The sequence below is a fragment of the Tympanuchus pallidicinctus genome, unplaced genomic scaffold (genome assembly GCF_026119805.1).
Source record: "Tympanuchus pallidicinctus isolate F22 unplaced genomic scaffold, pur_lepc_1.0 scaffold24, whole genome shotgun sequence".
Taxonomy (NCBI): Eukaryota; Metazoa; Chordata; class Aves; order Galliformes; family Phasianidae; genus Tympanuchus; species Tympanuchus pallidicinctus.
Window position 1 is genome coordinate 1,064,603 of NW_026294741.1, and position 14,797 is coordinate 1,079,399.

The 14,797-nt window shown below is 47.5% G+C and overlaps 1 protein-coding gene across 19 annotated transcripts in view; it reads left to right on the forward strand.

The window, feature by feature from the left end:
• The window catches only part of MSI2 (musashi RNA binding protein 2), a 184,636-nt gene that overhangs the window by 32,386 nt on the left and 137,453 nt on the right, over positions 1-14,797 (forward strand). The window contains exon 1 of one of the 19 annotated variants that reach the window (XM_052689156.1): positions 11,798-11,819. The exons of the other annotated variants lie outside the window; for them this stretch is intronic. The gene's annotated coding sequence lies outside the window, so the exon portion shown is untranslated. Of the gene's footprint in view, positions 1-11,797; positions 11,820-14,797 lie in introns of those variants that run through there. 19 annotated transcript variants of the gene reach the window in all.

The following is a 14,797-nucleotide window of genomic DNA, read 5'->3' on the forward strand; positions in this document are numbered from 1 at the left end:
TGCTGAGCCGTGCTCCAGCAGCACGCTGCAAGCACTGCAACTGTCCTGCTGCCTCCTTGTTGCCTGAAGTGAAGCTGAGCTGTGTGAGCAGCAGCAATGGGAGAACAGAGAGCACTGCGCTGGGGGCTGTTCTGCCAGTGAGTGCTGATGACAGGAATATTGTCAGAGCCCTATGCTGTCGTCTTTTTTTCCATTACCTTGCATTAGATAGGCTGTTGGATTAGATGTTAGTGATTACAGTCTCCGGTTCTGCCTTTTGGAAAGACCTTCTGGGTTATCAGAAGAGAACAAAACGAACTTGCCAATTGCCATAGGAAATGTTTGAAGGAGCGGGAAATGCAAGGCACCTATTGCTCTTTTTTATCTGCAGCCTTGATCAGAAGCACTGTACATCGTACAGCGCCTTCCTGTACGTGCCCACCTGGGATCTCAGTCTGCAGCTAGAGCTGTGCCTCACCAAGGAAAATGACTTAAATTCTGCCTGGGAGGGTAAAGGGAAAGGCCAAACAGAGCTAACTTCTGTCATCTCCTAGCATGCGAAACTCCTCAAGTGTTAGCTGTGGAAATGTGCCTTTGTTGCAGAGAGGAGCGCAGTCCTCCCAGCACTGTGTCCAATCTTTACACAAACTGAGCCCGGGAGGTCTTCATAGCCATGGACTTTCTCCTCCTGCATCTGCTTTTCCCTTCCCTTAGCTCACCTGGCTGGAGCCCAGCCCTGTGGTATGTATGGATGTGATAGGACTTGAGAAGAGAGCTGCTCGATGAGCTGAGCAATGCTTTTTTTCCATTTTGCCATTTTAATCTTAGTTAAACCTCTTAGTCAGAGGGTGATTTCCATTTCGTCTTGAGATACATTGGGCTTCCGTGGCTTATTTCAAGCTAGAGCTTGCCTCCTTAAACTTCTGATGTAAGCCCTATTACTGCATTACCCCAGTGGCTGCAAGGAGCCACTCTGACTCCTGGGCATATAAATACTTTGTTCTGTGCCTTTGTTTGTCAGACGTTTGGGTTTGGTATGAGCACGAACAGAAGAGTTTATTCTTGTTTCAGGGGAAAGGCAACAAATGTTTATCTGAATGATCAAAGTAGAATTTATGGGGAAACACAATGGAAACTTTTCTTGGCTGTTTAGAAGCTGATGTGCAGGAGTAAGCCAGGAGCAGAAGTGAGTGTACATGCTTTTCCTGGGCCCAAACTGCAGTGTTTCCACTGAGCAAATGCTTTTTCTTTGCGTGTGTCTAAGACTGGCTGTGGATTTGTGAAGAGCAACAAAGAGTTGTGAAAAACAGCAGCCCTACTCCTTCTGAAATATTTCTTCAATGAAGCCACAGAGGGTGAGGTTTCTATTCTAAAATTACTACGTGGTGTTGCTCCTTTGCACTTTCCTTCCGCCTCCTCCTTACCTGACGCACAGTTTATGCTACCACTGGCATGAAGAGGCCGTGTCCCTGCTCTTCCTGAGGTGGGCGGATGCTGCTCTGCTGTGTCCTGGTTCAGGAGCCCACTGCTGGCTTAGGGCTGTTCCACTGCCTCTCCTCCAAAGCTCGCTCTTGCTCAGATGAGCTCAGCACGCCCGGCCCACAGCCCTCACTGCTGCCACTGCGGCGCCTGCTGACCCTGTTGGGTTTGCTGTGATGAGCTGTGATGGGCTCAGGGCAGGTAGGCAGCAGGGGCTCAGGTGTGTGTTGCATTGCTTTACCAGACGTATTTCGCATTTTAGTCTTCCAGTGACGTGAAGATGCAGTAAGTCTGCCGGTGCTGCAAACCCCATTCTTTCAAATAGATGGATTGTGTGCTGTGTTTTCTCCCACTGAGAGAACTGTAGGAACACAGTAGGAAGCTGTAGTGGAATGTGTGCAGCCCCAGGAGCAGCGGGGCTGTGTAACCCTTCTTGAGCCAGATGCCAAGTATGACTTGGAGTCATAGAATGGCTTGGGTTGAAAGGGACATCAGAGATCATCAAGTTTGAACGTGTTGTTTGGGACTTTACTTGTGCAGGACCTGGTGACCAGGTTCCTTGGTGGCAGCACTCTGTGGACAGAGTACAGAGGTGCTGCTGGCTCCTTAATCTTGTCTATTCTTGAAGAAAGTCTTTCTTAGGCTTATTTGGTAACAAAGATAATGAAGTCTTTCTGCTGTTTTACAGCAGAAAACATTAATGCTGGATCTTTCTTCTGTCTTCGTGCTTGCGTGCCTCTGTGACGAGGGGTGTCAGACCCTCTGCCACTCTATGTTCCTCTATTTTCTTGCAAACTTTTCCTGCTTAGTCTTGACTGGGTGCACCTCTGCTTGTCCTAGACCAGAGCAGTTCCTTGCAGTTCCCTTCCACGCGGCAGCTGTCTGTGGGCTTCATTCTTCGGATGAAAATCAGTGCAGCTAACTTCATGCCAGCTCAGGCTGTGCCACTATTTCAAGGACTGGACTGTATGTTGGAAAATTAGGGAAGTTGCAGAGTTCAGAGAGTCCTCTTGCTTTCTTCGAATGTTTAGTGATAGACCTGCGTGGTCTGAGATCCTGCAGAGCGGTGTTCCTGTTGTGGAGCTCGTGTGGGCTATTCCTAGAAGGGTAATGCTCGCAAGATGCTGAACGCGTGACTTGTTTGTGGAGTGGGAAGGGTACCTCCTGGTGTCTTGTGCCTGATGCTTTCATTATCTCCTGAGCCCGATGTGTGCCCATGGCTAGCATCTCTTCTGGCTCTGCCCTCGGCCACGCGGGCGCCGCACTGTGCCGCAGTCTCGGTGTGCCCGCGGAGCCAAGCGTTAGCCGCAGCCTTTCCAAATCCACGGCCGCACCTCTTCCCTCCCACGCTTTGCATTTGGAACAGCAGCATCCAATTATGGCCACGAGACACTGCAGGAGCTTCGCAGAAGGGTCATTATTTTGTCACCTAGGTGACAGTTTGTTACCCTGCCAGTTGTCTGCTGCAGTAAGCCTCTTCATGTACAGCTGACACGGCCACTTGTGACAAAGTGGGTAGCTGCATCCTTAGTGTTTGTATCTCTCAAAAAATCAGTTCTCAACTGTTGCCTCTGTGATGAGGTTGCTCTGAATTTGTGAATTCAGCTGTGGTTGTGTGCTTTGCCTCCTTCTGATGCAGGTGACACAAAGGGTTGTCCTGATTTAGGAGCGCTGTTAGAAATGTGACTGTTTAGAAGTACCAGGAGACGTGCAGGTGCTGTTCCTGTTTGCTGATAGGCGCACAGAGTGGTGCTGGGACTCGTGCCAGGCTGCCAGCAGCCGTAGTGGGGCAGCCTTTGAGGCTGGCATCAGGCTGCTGCGTGTAAATTAACGTTAATCGTGCCTTTTTCTGCGAGGGCTTTCAAGGCTATCCACTATGAATTTTTACTGCAAGGCAGGAATGCTAAAACTGGATGGTTTCTATATGGAGATGTCAGGTATAGCTTCAGTGTTTTAAGTCTTCTTTTATGTTTGATTTTTACCCTGCGCTTCTATGAGTAATGATGGCATCAATCAGCTCAAAGACATGGAAGCATACAGGTGCCAGTGCTGGGCCCCTCTGCAGCACGCATCCTTGTGCTCTTGGTGGAACAGCCCCGACCACAGGAGGCCATGGGAAGCAAAGGGAGCTGAGGGAACTTGCTGCCCAGCATCTGCTGGTGGTCTGCCACCCCCTCCTCTTGAGGAATTGTTTGTTACCAAAGGTGCTCTCGACTTGGGGAGTGCATTGTAGTCCTTCTGAGTCATTTAAAGCAGTGTAGGCAGTTAAAGATTAATTTTGCATGCAGTGACCTCTTTATTTTTTAACTGCTTTGCCTCCTGGATCCTTAGAAATAACAAACAAATGCTTTGAACACACCAACCCCCTTGGAAGACAACAATTTCATTGTGGCTGTGAGCGTGGCATACATTGTGTAAATATTGGTGCTTACATGCCTGCTGATTCTTTGTCCTTGGATGCTGAGTCTTCCAGCCCTGCTGGTTCTGTTTTGTAAGAGCTTGGGAGGAAACAAATCAACAGTGAAAGCTGCTGAAGTTAGTGGTTGGTCAGGACCACCTTTCTAGCTTGAACTGTTTAGCAAGGTGGATTTTTTTTTTTTACTAATGTGATCAGACCAGTGCGTTTGTGACTTCAGTTTAGCTGACCACCATTGCTGTTGCACTTCATGCTTTGTAGATGTCTTTGTGTTGGTTGTTGCGGTGTGCAGAAGGGCTTCACAAATGCAGCTGAAGTCCTGCTTCATCTCTGGAAGAAAAGTAACAAAGCTCTGTCCTTGTGAAGGCAGGGGGAGGCAGGAGAGTGATGTGCAAAGGAATTGTCCTTGTTACAACTCAGGACGTGTTGCATTGTTCCCTTTTTCCATCATGGCTTCTGTGCACGGGCAGCAGCACGCTCCTGCTGCAATATAGTCGTGCTGCTCTTTTAGCTCATGTAGTAAGGTATTGAGTCAAGGAGCTGAAAGTCCCCGTTTGCAAACCCTGCTGATGACTGGTGGAGGAGGTAGGTTTAATTTCCTGAAGGCTGCATATAACTCCAGTGGAGCTAAGAGTTGTTCTCTGCTTGTTTCTGTAGCTGGGCTGTACTTCCTCGCAGAGAATGAAATGTGAATCTCTACATGATCTAACGGTTGTTTCCTAAAATATGAAGAAAATCAAAGAACGAAGAATGTGCGTGGTTCAGAGCTGCTTGAGGAGCTGAAATATCGACTGAAGTAGCTGAGAGGGGAAAAAAAAAAGGATCTTGTGTGGGGTTTTTCCTAGCTTGTTTAATGCACTATATTCATCTTTGCTAGCCAAGCCTTCTAAATATGTCAGAGTAATTGTGTGTGGGTGCTCCTGTAATTGTTAGGTTGCTACTGAAATACAGACACAGCGAGGATAATTTTTGGTGCAGGATCTCATTTTTTGGATCAAAAACCTTTTGTAAAACTTAGGGGCAAGTTAAGGAAGGGCTGAAATGGGACCTGCAGACCAACTTGGGCTGCGGCGCTGCCTGGTAGACTTGTGTAACCTTTGAGTGCCTCCTGGCTCTATAGCCCTTGGATACTGCTACTTCATGGAAAAAGTTCTAAATATAGTGCTCGTTTGTTGTTGAGGAATAACTCTGGAGAGTGGACACGACAGTTTCCAGCTCCTTGCAGAGCAGGAGCAGCACAGGAGCTGTGCACTGTGAATGAGACCCTTCATGTTTGTCCTCTCCTGTAGTGTTGCTGAGCACCTACGTAATTCACTGCGTTACTTATTTGCCAAATATTCTGTTGAAGGCCTGTCTGACATGGAATGCTCCCTGAAATGAGATCTGAGGCTCCTTTTTGCCCATGGAGATGCTGTCTTTTCCTTCCCGTTTCGCCTGGTGTGTCCCAGCTGCCAGATGTGGGACTGCTGTGGTCAGCAATCTGGAGATGTGCACTGATAGCACTGAAGGGATCAACGGAAGTGGCAGAAATGGTTTGGAAAGGAGTCAGCGTTACTTCAGGTTAGCGGAGGGAGAGGTGGAACCTAGGGGAAGGTGAAGAATTCTGCCCCAGGTTGTGCAGCAGGCGTGTGCTGAAGGGCCTGAAACCTCTGCTTCCCAAAAGCCCGTACTTTAACCCAGCCCCGTTACCCCAGGTGCCGTCCTTCACTGAAAGTTGAGAAAACTCGCGTGGTTTTGGCCACCCACGGGGTGAATCTGCCTCCTTGCTTGCTCTGCCCTCCCAGCGCTTTACCTTACAAGACCTTGCTGTCTTGAGCAGTTGTCCTATACAGTGCCTGCTTCAGTGCTGCTTCCTTTCACTAACTTTTGCTTGGAAGTCAGATTCTTCCCTCTCTTTTTGCTTTACTTCCTGGTAGAGCTCTTCCTTGTTCCTGCTGCTCATTAAATCCTGCAGCTGTTATTTAACATCATAAAGCCTTTAGAGATACCGTCCTTATACAAGGATACAAAATGGATGTGCATTGTAATTCTGGTCTCGGGGTGGCAAGCTTCTTCCTTGTGGAATTTCTATGGCTTTGTAAAAGCTGTTACTTACCTTTTTATTTAGTTAAATTATTTTAGCGCTTTTCTGATTCTTAATGGTTTGTGTGTTGGTAAACATTTCTAATGCAGTTATTAAGTAATAATGTAATTATGTACATACAATTTATACAGGTGTGAGTTTGTATGGGAGAATGTGTGTTATTTCTCTTTCTGTAGTTCGGCAGCAGGGTTGGGTTGCCACATCTTGGCACAGTTACAGATGACTGCCTCACGTGGGCAGAGCGTTCCCATCCTGCTGCAAACCAGCACAGCTAAACCATGCGTGGCGTTGGGCCTCGGTGGCTCGTGGTTGGAATTGAGCTGGCTCTCCACCGTTGGGCTGTGTTGTTTTTTTTAAAGCAGGCCGCTTGGTGTGTGTGCAGCAGGGCTTTCTCTTCTAAGGGTGGAGGTCAGGGGCAGCAGCAGCAGGGAGCAGGGCGACTGGTGCCGGTAATTCCTGGAAGCTTCGTCTGCATGTGGTCTTCAGGATGGTGTGTGTGTGTGTATTTTGAAATCTGAGTGCTCATTTCAGAGCCTGCTGCTGCTGTTCTTCCTGGGCTCGGGGTCTTTTGGGGTTCCTTCTGCGTGGTCCCCATGCCCAGGTTCATGCACTCCTTCAGGGGAAGGGGCTGCTGCAGAGCTGGGTGCCGTGGGTGCAGGTATGGTGCTGTGTGCTCACCTGTGCTGCCGTGGGCCTGGCAATGGAGCCTGCTTCAGCTGGGGGTGTGGAAAACAGCTCTTCTCAGGCTCAGCTTGTGTGTGTATGGACGTGAAGGCAGGCAGGACATCCTGGCAATGCCTCGTGTCATGCACTTCAAATAATCATTAAAAGCATTCTCTTTTTTTTTTTTTTTTTTTTCTCCTCTCCAAATTACCCTGGCCAAAGCAAATAGGATGAAGAATTAGAGCAAGCTGAGACTGGTATTATATATAACATACTAAACTATGACTCCAGCAGCAATTAATGTAAAGGAATGAACATTTTACTGTGCCCTGCGGTTATCCTTAGCTCTCAGTGGTAAACTGAAGACAGCCTGATATCTGTGTGCTCACCAGGCTAACTGCCACTATTACTGCTCGTTCTCTTCTCCATTTGCAGACTTCTCTCAAGCTACCCTCTTTCCCCTTTTGTACTGACCCAAAAGAAGAGTATTATTGTTAGTGCAGTTGATTTGACCCCAAGCTGAGTGCTGATACTGGAACATGGTATGTATTGCTCAGCATTCAGCATGACGTGGCCAGGACTGGCTCAGGGAGCCTGTTCCCTGGAAAGGAAAAGGTGCAGTTTGCAGAGACTTCTGACTGAGAAGTGTTTGGGTGCATGCTTTGCTTTAAGGTAGTCCTGCCCAGCCTGGAGCCACACGTGTGTGGTCATCCTTCAGAAAGGCAGGGGAGCTCTGCAGGCGTACAGCTTTGGGTTGGCATAATAATCTTCGGTAAGAAACTGTCTGTCCTGGTGAGAAGTACAAACAGGAATGTCAGACTGGTTCTTTTCTCATTAAAGAGGTACTGTTTGTACCCTTTGCCCTCCCGTGCTTTGTTTCACAGTAAGGTTGGTGTGGAAACTGCACAAAGGATAGCAGCACACCGTGGAGCTCAGTTTGGTTGTGGCAGCCATGGAACAGATAGGAGGGCTGATAGTGTGTCCCATGTCAAGGTGGCTGCATCCTGCCCCTGAGCTGCTACTGCTTGGTGGTGGGGAGAGGAGGAGGAGAGGGTCTGAGCCTCAGCCATTGCTATGTGTACACTTCTGCTGTATGGAGAACATCTGAGTGGAAATGGGAGGAAATGCACTCTTCAGGCAAGAAAAAGAGTATGTAATGTAAGAAACACTGTTACTTAATGTGTTTTTTTGCTTGGAAGCTATAGACAACACATGCTGTAGTACTGACTGCTAGTGTGATACAGTAGCAGCAGGACATTTCAGATTTATTGCTTTTGGTTTCTCTTTAAAGAAGTCCTGAATCTGGAATCAGAAGAATGCTTGTTTCCTCTCAGCTACAGAAGGGGAAAAAAACTCAAAATGACATAAATCAAAAATTATATTAAAGGCCAGCAGAACAGATGAAAACTGTTTTGGAAGATTGTCTATAATGTTTGGCAGAAGAGACTAATATGCTGTGTTTTTTGGCTGATTCAGTAAATGAGAAATACTCTGGGGTCTGTCTCCTCGAAATGATCTATTTTTGTATATTTCATGTATATCTATTTCAAAAAAAAAACCAGCAGGGGTGATTTTTTTGCGTGCAGTGTATGTATTAAAGCCTGTGTAATTAATATTTAATTATATGAATGGCATTACAAACATTCAATTACAATTTTATACAGCATATTCAGGCTCTTTCTCTAATAGCTGCACTGCGCCCTGCAGCTGTCGCTGTGCGCGGGGCAGAGCTGGCGGCGTGCGCTCAGCCCTTCTGGTGCGCGGCACCGCGGGGAGCTGGAGGCAGGAGCTGCCCTGCCTGCGTCTGGCAGCCGCAGCTGGAAGTGAGCGGCCAAGTGGAGCCGATGAGTTGGCTCGGGGTCTGCTTGCTCTTCAGTAAACTTCCTAGGGCATGTTTCTTCCCCTTCTAATGCGTTTTTAAATTCAGTTGCGTGGTTGTGCTCTGTGTAACTGAGTCGCGCCACAAAGGATGCAGTGCGGGATGATCAGTTCGAGCTGCTGCTTCCTCCTGTGATGCTTTGCCCTTCTGCCTCTGATTTCTAAGATGCTTCTGACACTCGAGGTGGAGGGAGTTACCTTTAGACTGCTGATGCTACTCTACCTGTGATCTGGGAGGTTTCTGTACCCCTTTTCCAAGCAGGAATCCGCTGTGATCTGTGCCTTGTTCTGTGCACAGCACACAATGAATACCCTTTCTTCCCTTTTCTCGTGGAACAGAGATTAAAATGCTTTGCAGGAGAAGAAGTGTGACCCTCTTACCTCTGTCGCTGCAGTGCCGCTGTCTGGCACTGTTTGTGCTCCTGAACTCAGCTGCAAACTTAGGGCTCAGGTCATCTCACAGAGATTGTGAATTTCCATGTAAAAAGGTCTTGTGTAGAGCTGCACGTGTGTCTGTGTGCCTAACAGATCGGAATTGCTACTGACACTGCTCAAAGCGTTCACAAAGAGAGCAGTGCTTTAAAGCTACCTGTTAGAAATTACTCCAGAAGGGACAGAGCATGTGAAAGTGGCAGTGGATTTGGGTTCCCAGGCACATCTCCGGGCTGACCCTTTGGGCATGGCATTGGGTCTGGGAGGCGGTGCAGCCAGCAGGAGCTCTGGGGTACCGGCACTGCGCTCCTGTCTCTACTGAAACCAATGAGTGTGGTAGATGAAGACTGCAGAACTGCCGACACTTACCCCGAAACGTGTCCATGTGAGAGCATCCTGGGGCAGCCCTGTGGAGCTCGTCCTGTCCCAAAGTTCTGTGTGCAGTGCTGTGCCCGATGCTACTCACGGCTAAGCACTACATGTAAACAGCTTTGTCGGCCACTTTAACTTTCCTTGCTTATATTGTACACCTTAAACGTGCTATTTCTCTTTTGGCGTAAAGGCAAAATCGCTGCTTATGGGAACTGCATACAAAAAGCTCTTTGAAAAGAGCTTTATCAGAGTACAAAGTACTTGGAATTGAAAACCCCTAGAGGGTTGCTTTATTTTCCCCCTTCATTCAAACTTGTAGTGGTGCAGGATCGAGATACATCGTGCCCTATTTTCAGCTGATTTGCATGTTAGAGAGAACGGAGTAATTGGTGTTTAACCAGAACAAAAGAGGATCTGTTTGCTAAAAGAAAAAGAATTCTTGAAGTAGACCCTAATACATATACTGCCTTTGTCTCTTCTCTCATTAAGAATTGAATAGGATGGCCTAGTAATTAGAATGTGGAAGGCACTGCTTTGGTGTTGATGCTTTTTGAGCTAATTGGTTTGAAAATTATATTTGATGTAGCTCTAAGGGATGTTGGCACAACACCTTCTTGGGACATGGGCGTCCTGAACGCCCTGCTGACTGCGGGTGCAGGCCTTGGAGGCAGGGGCTGAGTTTGGGGACTGTTGGGTGGGTTTTTGCGTGCATGTTTTTGGGTTTTGTTTTAAAAAGCAGTATTTACCTTCCCAACTGAGTACACAGGATGAATCCCACGCATGTAAATCATCTTCTCCTGTTGGTACGGGAAACTTGAAATGACCTTGGGAAGCGATGATTAGCCCCCATTTTCCAAATAAATACCTAGCTCAGGCCTTGGCAAAGCACAGATTTAAGCTGAATCGGGTTTGGATTACTGCCTTTCTGCATTCTTGGAAAGGGCTGGTTTTTGTCTTTTGTTTTGACAAAAAGATTAAAGCAAATTTAGAGGTTGAGCAGGTTGGAATACAAGACAGGACTAGAAGCATCCCGGAGGCTTCCCTTGGTTTGTGCTGGGGGAGGATTCCCACCTTCACTTCCTCCAGTCCTTTCCGCAGGGGGAGGGGGAGCTCAGGGAGGCGCTGGCTGCCTGGTCCTCACCTTGGGCTCCAGAGCAGAGCTGCTTTCATCTGAGGGCTTGGGAACTTTGCTGGGAGCCTTTTGAAGCAGAGGCTTCTTACTGCTTCAGACAGGCCCCTCTTGTACCGTGCACAGACAGTGGGATGTGGGGTAGGTGGAGATGCAGGAGATTCCGTGAAGATGGATCTCTTTTTTAGACTTAGAGACAAGTATCACAGAGCAGTAAAGACTCAGCTCCAGAGAAGTGGAACGTGTTTTATTTGATAGTGCTGCTGTTTAGTGGTAGAAATGTAAGTCTCAAACCTGTTGCTGGTTCTCTGCAGAGCATTGTTTGATCATATTAATAAAGTTTTACAGCTTGATACAGTTATTTTATGAGGATGAAGCAAACTTCTAAAATCTCCCCAAAGGTTTTGGTGATAAAAAGAACACTTGTTTTTAATGGCTTCGGGTTCTGGAGAGTATGTATTTAGCAGTGTATCTGTTATTTAAATGGTTTTGGTCTTGCGGAGAACTAAAGCCTGCTTTTATTTACTTTCCAAGTATGTCTCTTCCCCTTCTCGGTGTTCTCAGCATTCTTATGAGGCTCCTCACAAAGGAATGCATGACAGTGATACTGCCTGAAGATCTGCTTGTGTTTTCTCTAAGACAGCTTTAGTGCCCTTAGTATCTTAGGGCTTTATCATTAGGCACCTAAACGCCTTACCTCTCCTGCCTGGAGCCAGGATGGCTGGTGGTGAGCTGTGCTGCAGGCCGTGGCAGCAGGCTGGGACTGAGCTCCCGTGTCCCAGCCAGGCCTATTGCAGGGCATTGCTCGGAGCAGCGCTTTGCTGGTGTTCGCTGGACCCCCAGGCTGCTCTAGGGTTGTCCCTGGGCACGCTGCTCCCTGCCAGCTGAGGTCTGGCATCCTGCACGAAGCGCCTGCTGTTGGGCATCGTGCGGCACTGCTGTGAGCGCCTGCGGCCTCGAGAAGCGCCTCGGGGAGAAGTGGGCTGTGGGGAAGGGGGGCAGGATGGGGGGACACAGACTGGGGGACGCAGCGCTGACAGCTCTTGAAAACAAGCCCCCAGTTCCTCTCTTGTGGGTCCTCATTATTTAAAAGTAGGTCTGAAAGACAAAAGGTTAGAGAGGGGTTAAACAAACTGGGGAAAAAATGCAATATATTTAGAGTTAAAACAAGATGTTGCGGATTGACTTGAAAAGAAATTTTTCCTTTTTAAAGATTTGCCAACAAACTGCAAACATGTTTGTTTAATCATGAGCGAATTTATCCTCCTGCTTTTTGGTCCTGTCTTGTTTTCAGTTTAGTCAGCAAATTGGAAGACGGAACTGTTGTGGCAGTGTTCCCAGACAGGGCAGCTCCGCACCGCTCCTGGAGCCCGCAGCGCCCGCTCAGGGTAATACCTCAGAAATTATACATGGGAGTTTATTGGGAACTGCTTCGGTTTAAGTCACTTGTATGCTTTGACGGCAGCTAATCCCCTTAAAATGTGTCTTTAATGACTGGTTTGTTTTCACCTGAGGTCATTAATGCTCTAAAAATGGCCGTTAACTTCACCAAAGTCATTTATTTTTTCGCAAGGAGGAATTCCAGCATGCAGTGCATTCAGTGGTACCATGCGTTTCATTTCTACCTCTCTTTCTGGGTATGCCAACTTTGTTTTTAGTTGGAACCGCCACCATTTGTTTCCTGTCTGCTGGTGGGCAGCAGCAGTGTGCGCAGGGCTGTGCTGCCTGCTGTGCCCCAGCCCCAGGGACCGTGGGGGGATTAAAACTTGAGACGACGAGCGGTGGTGATTCTGCACAATTTTTGTGCTGATTTATTGCTCTGCTGTGTTCCTAATTCTGTCACCTAAATGCAAATGCACTGGCAGCCTGCTTTATGGATAACACTTAAAAAATAATGGTCCGGTAATGAATGGTGAATTGCAGTGGAGATCTTGCTGAAGTGCTTGCAATATCCACATTAATTTCAAATGAATTAATTGCAGTTAATACTATTGTATTTAAAGCTTGTCAGAAGCCATAATAATGATTAGGGTGCCAGCGTAAAATGTTATTTTAAAGCAGCATCAACTTGTTTTTAAATTGCTGTATGTGACAGTTAAGTGTGCCTGACCCTAATGGCCGTCGTGGTAGGCTTTGGTGTGAAGCCCATCAAAGGCAGAGGACTCGGAAATACGCAGCTGAGGGAAGGAGGGGCCGTACACCCTTTGTTTCTGCCCAGACCAAACCCCAGAGCAGGAGCAGGACAGCGAAGGGCCTCTGCCTCCTGCTGCTTTCTGGCTACTGCTCTGCTGCTGCTGCTGAACTTCAGTTCCTGCCCTCGCTCCTGGCTCCGGCTGCGTTCCTTCCAAGCATTTATTAGTGCAGCATCAGACAGTCCTTGGAGGTGGGCAGTTTGGGCAGTTAAGGTCATAAAGATAAAAAGGTTCTGAGGGAGCGGCCGCAGCTGGAGCCCAACTTAATGCTGTGTAAGCGCTGCACAGGTGGGACCAAGGACTGGTAGCACACTTGGAAAAGGTCTCAGCTGCGGTGCTGAGGCAGCGAGGGGGGCAGAGGGCTCCAGCCGTGATGCCTTACAGCCCTGCTCTCCTTCTGGGCTCCCACCACCATCTGAGAGACTCCCAGATCTTCACACCCCGTCTGCGCAAACGGGCACAAAACTCCTTTCAGTTTAACCACTTGTATTTCTATTTTAGATCTCAGTGTCTGGCCTTGAAGAGTGCTACACCTGCAGGCTGTGTCCTGATAGTGGGAAGCGCAGAGTGTAACTTAACAGATGAAGACAGCTGCATTTTGTTCATCTCGAGCATGAGTTGTGTTGGGCGATTTGTAAACTGAGTTTCCATCTGCCACAAAGGCAGGGACTAATTCTGGGGTGTGTGGGACTGATGAGATTTCAGGCCAGATCTCTTTCTAAAGAGACAAGCAAACAAAAAAATAAGCAACCGAAAAACCACCCTACATCATTGCACAGTTCAGTCAGTTTCCAGGTTCCTTAATTAGATCTGCACTGGCTGATTTAGTTGGATTATTTCAACAGAAAAATTATAGGTAAAGGAGAAAAAAAGTATGTGCTGATTTCCAGTGAATGGTATTCGGTGCAGAAGTTGCTTTGCTCTGTTTCTGTAGGCATCCAGTGGTATTCAGTCTTTTCTTTGATGAGGAATTTCTTGTCATTTTTTAAAAGGAACGGTGGGGCTTCAGCTTTTTTTTGATGCAAAAATTGTATGCATGTTTACATTTATATGGAAGTATTAGTGATGATTAGCAGCCAGTCGAGGCTCTGTCTTTTTGTTTCAGGTGTTACCAATCATTTGCAAATTCATTTTGGGGTAGGTCAGAAATTATGGGTGCCATTATATTTAATCACAAAGTGTTCCCGATTTGCCGTTTCCTTGGGCAGACCTTCTGCTGCAGATTTGATCTGATTTCTTTCAAAAGCGGCAGAGTTCATCATAATCTCTCCTGTTCTTAATCCATCCCCACACGGTAGTTTGGTAACCACTTCCTAATGAAGAAATCTGGGCTGCAGAGCCAGTTGAAACCATAGATAACTGTTTAATCAACTGCGTAGCGGTGGAAGCGTTGGAATTTCATTAGCTGTCTGAGCTCAGAGCACCTTGCAGCGCTGCCGGTGCCACACGGCCGCGGGCTGGGGCTGCTGCAGCTCTGCTCAGCCACTTCCCAGCAGCTCCCACCTGCAGCCCTGCTCCCGTCTGCAGGGGCCGCTGGACGTGGGCACACGGTGCTCCAGGAGTGACTGGAACAGCTCTGCTGTCTCTGCTCCCCCTTCTCTGCAGTTAGAACAGAATTCAGGGCCCAAGAGCATCCTGGCTCCTCTTGCAATTGCATCATTCCCACTATTAACTGAGGGGAACAGTATTGGTTTTTTCCTTGATTTTTTTATTATTTTTTTTTTTCATCTTCAAATGAAGTCTTCATCGTATGAATTCTGAAGAGTTGTTGTAGTTTGCCAGCTACTCAAATCAGAATGCATCCACACACCAAATCCTTCTGTTTCCTTCGTGAACTTTCTTTCTCTGAACTCTCTTCTTGGTAATTTGCATCTTGCTGCTGCTCAGTTGCACTTTGCTTAATGCAAGGGAAGGAAGTCCGTGTGGTGTGGGGCATGTTGATTTGCATATGTACTTTATAATCCTGACGTGGATGCTTTGCTTGCTTCAGGCAACCAAACCAGGATGTTTTTATTGTCATATCCTGTTGGTTTAAGGTGAGAGGTAGATCGGCGCTTGCTTTGTTTGATTGACAATTGGAATCTCGGTTTGAGGTTTGGTGGTAAAGATTTGAGGCGCTTGGGGAATTTTACGAGAAAACAGTGAGCTGAAGGATATTGCTTTAAGAGTTGTGG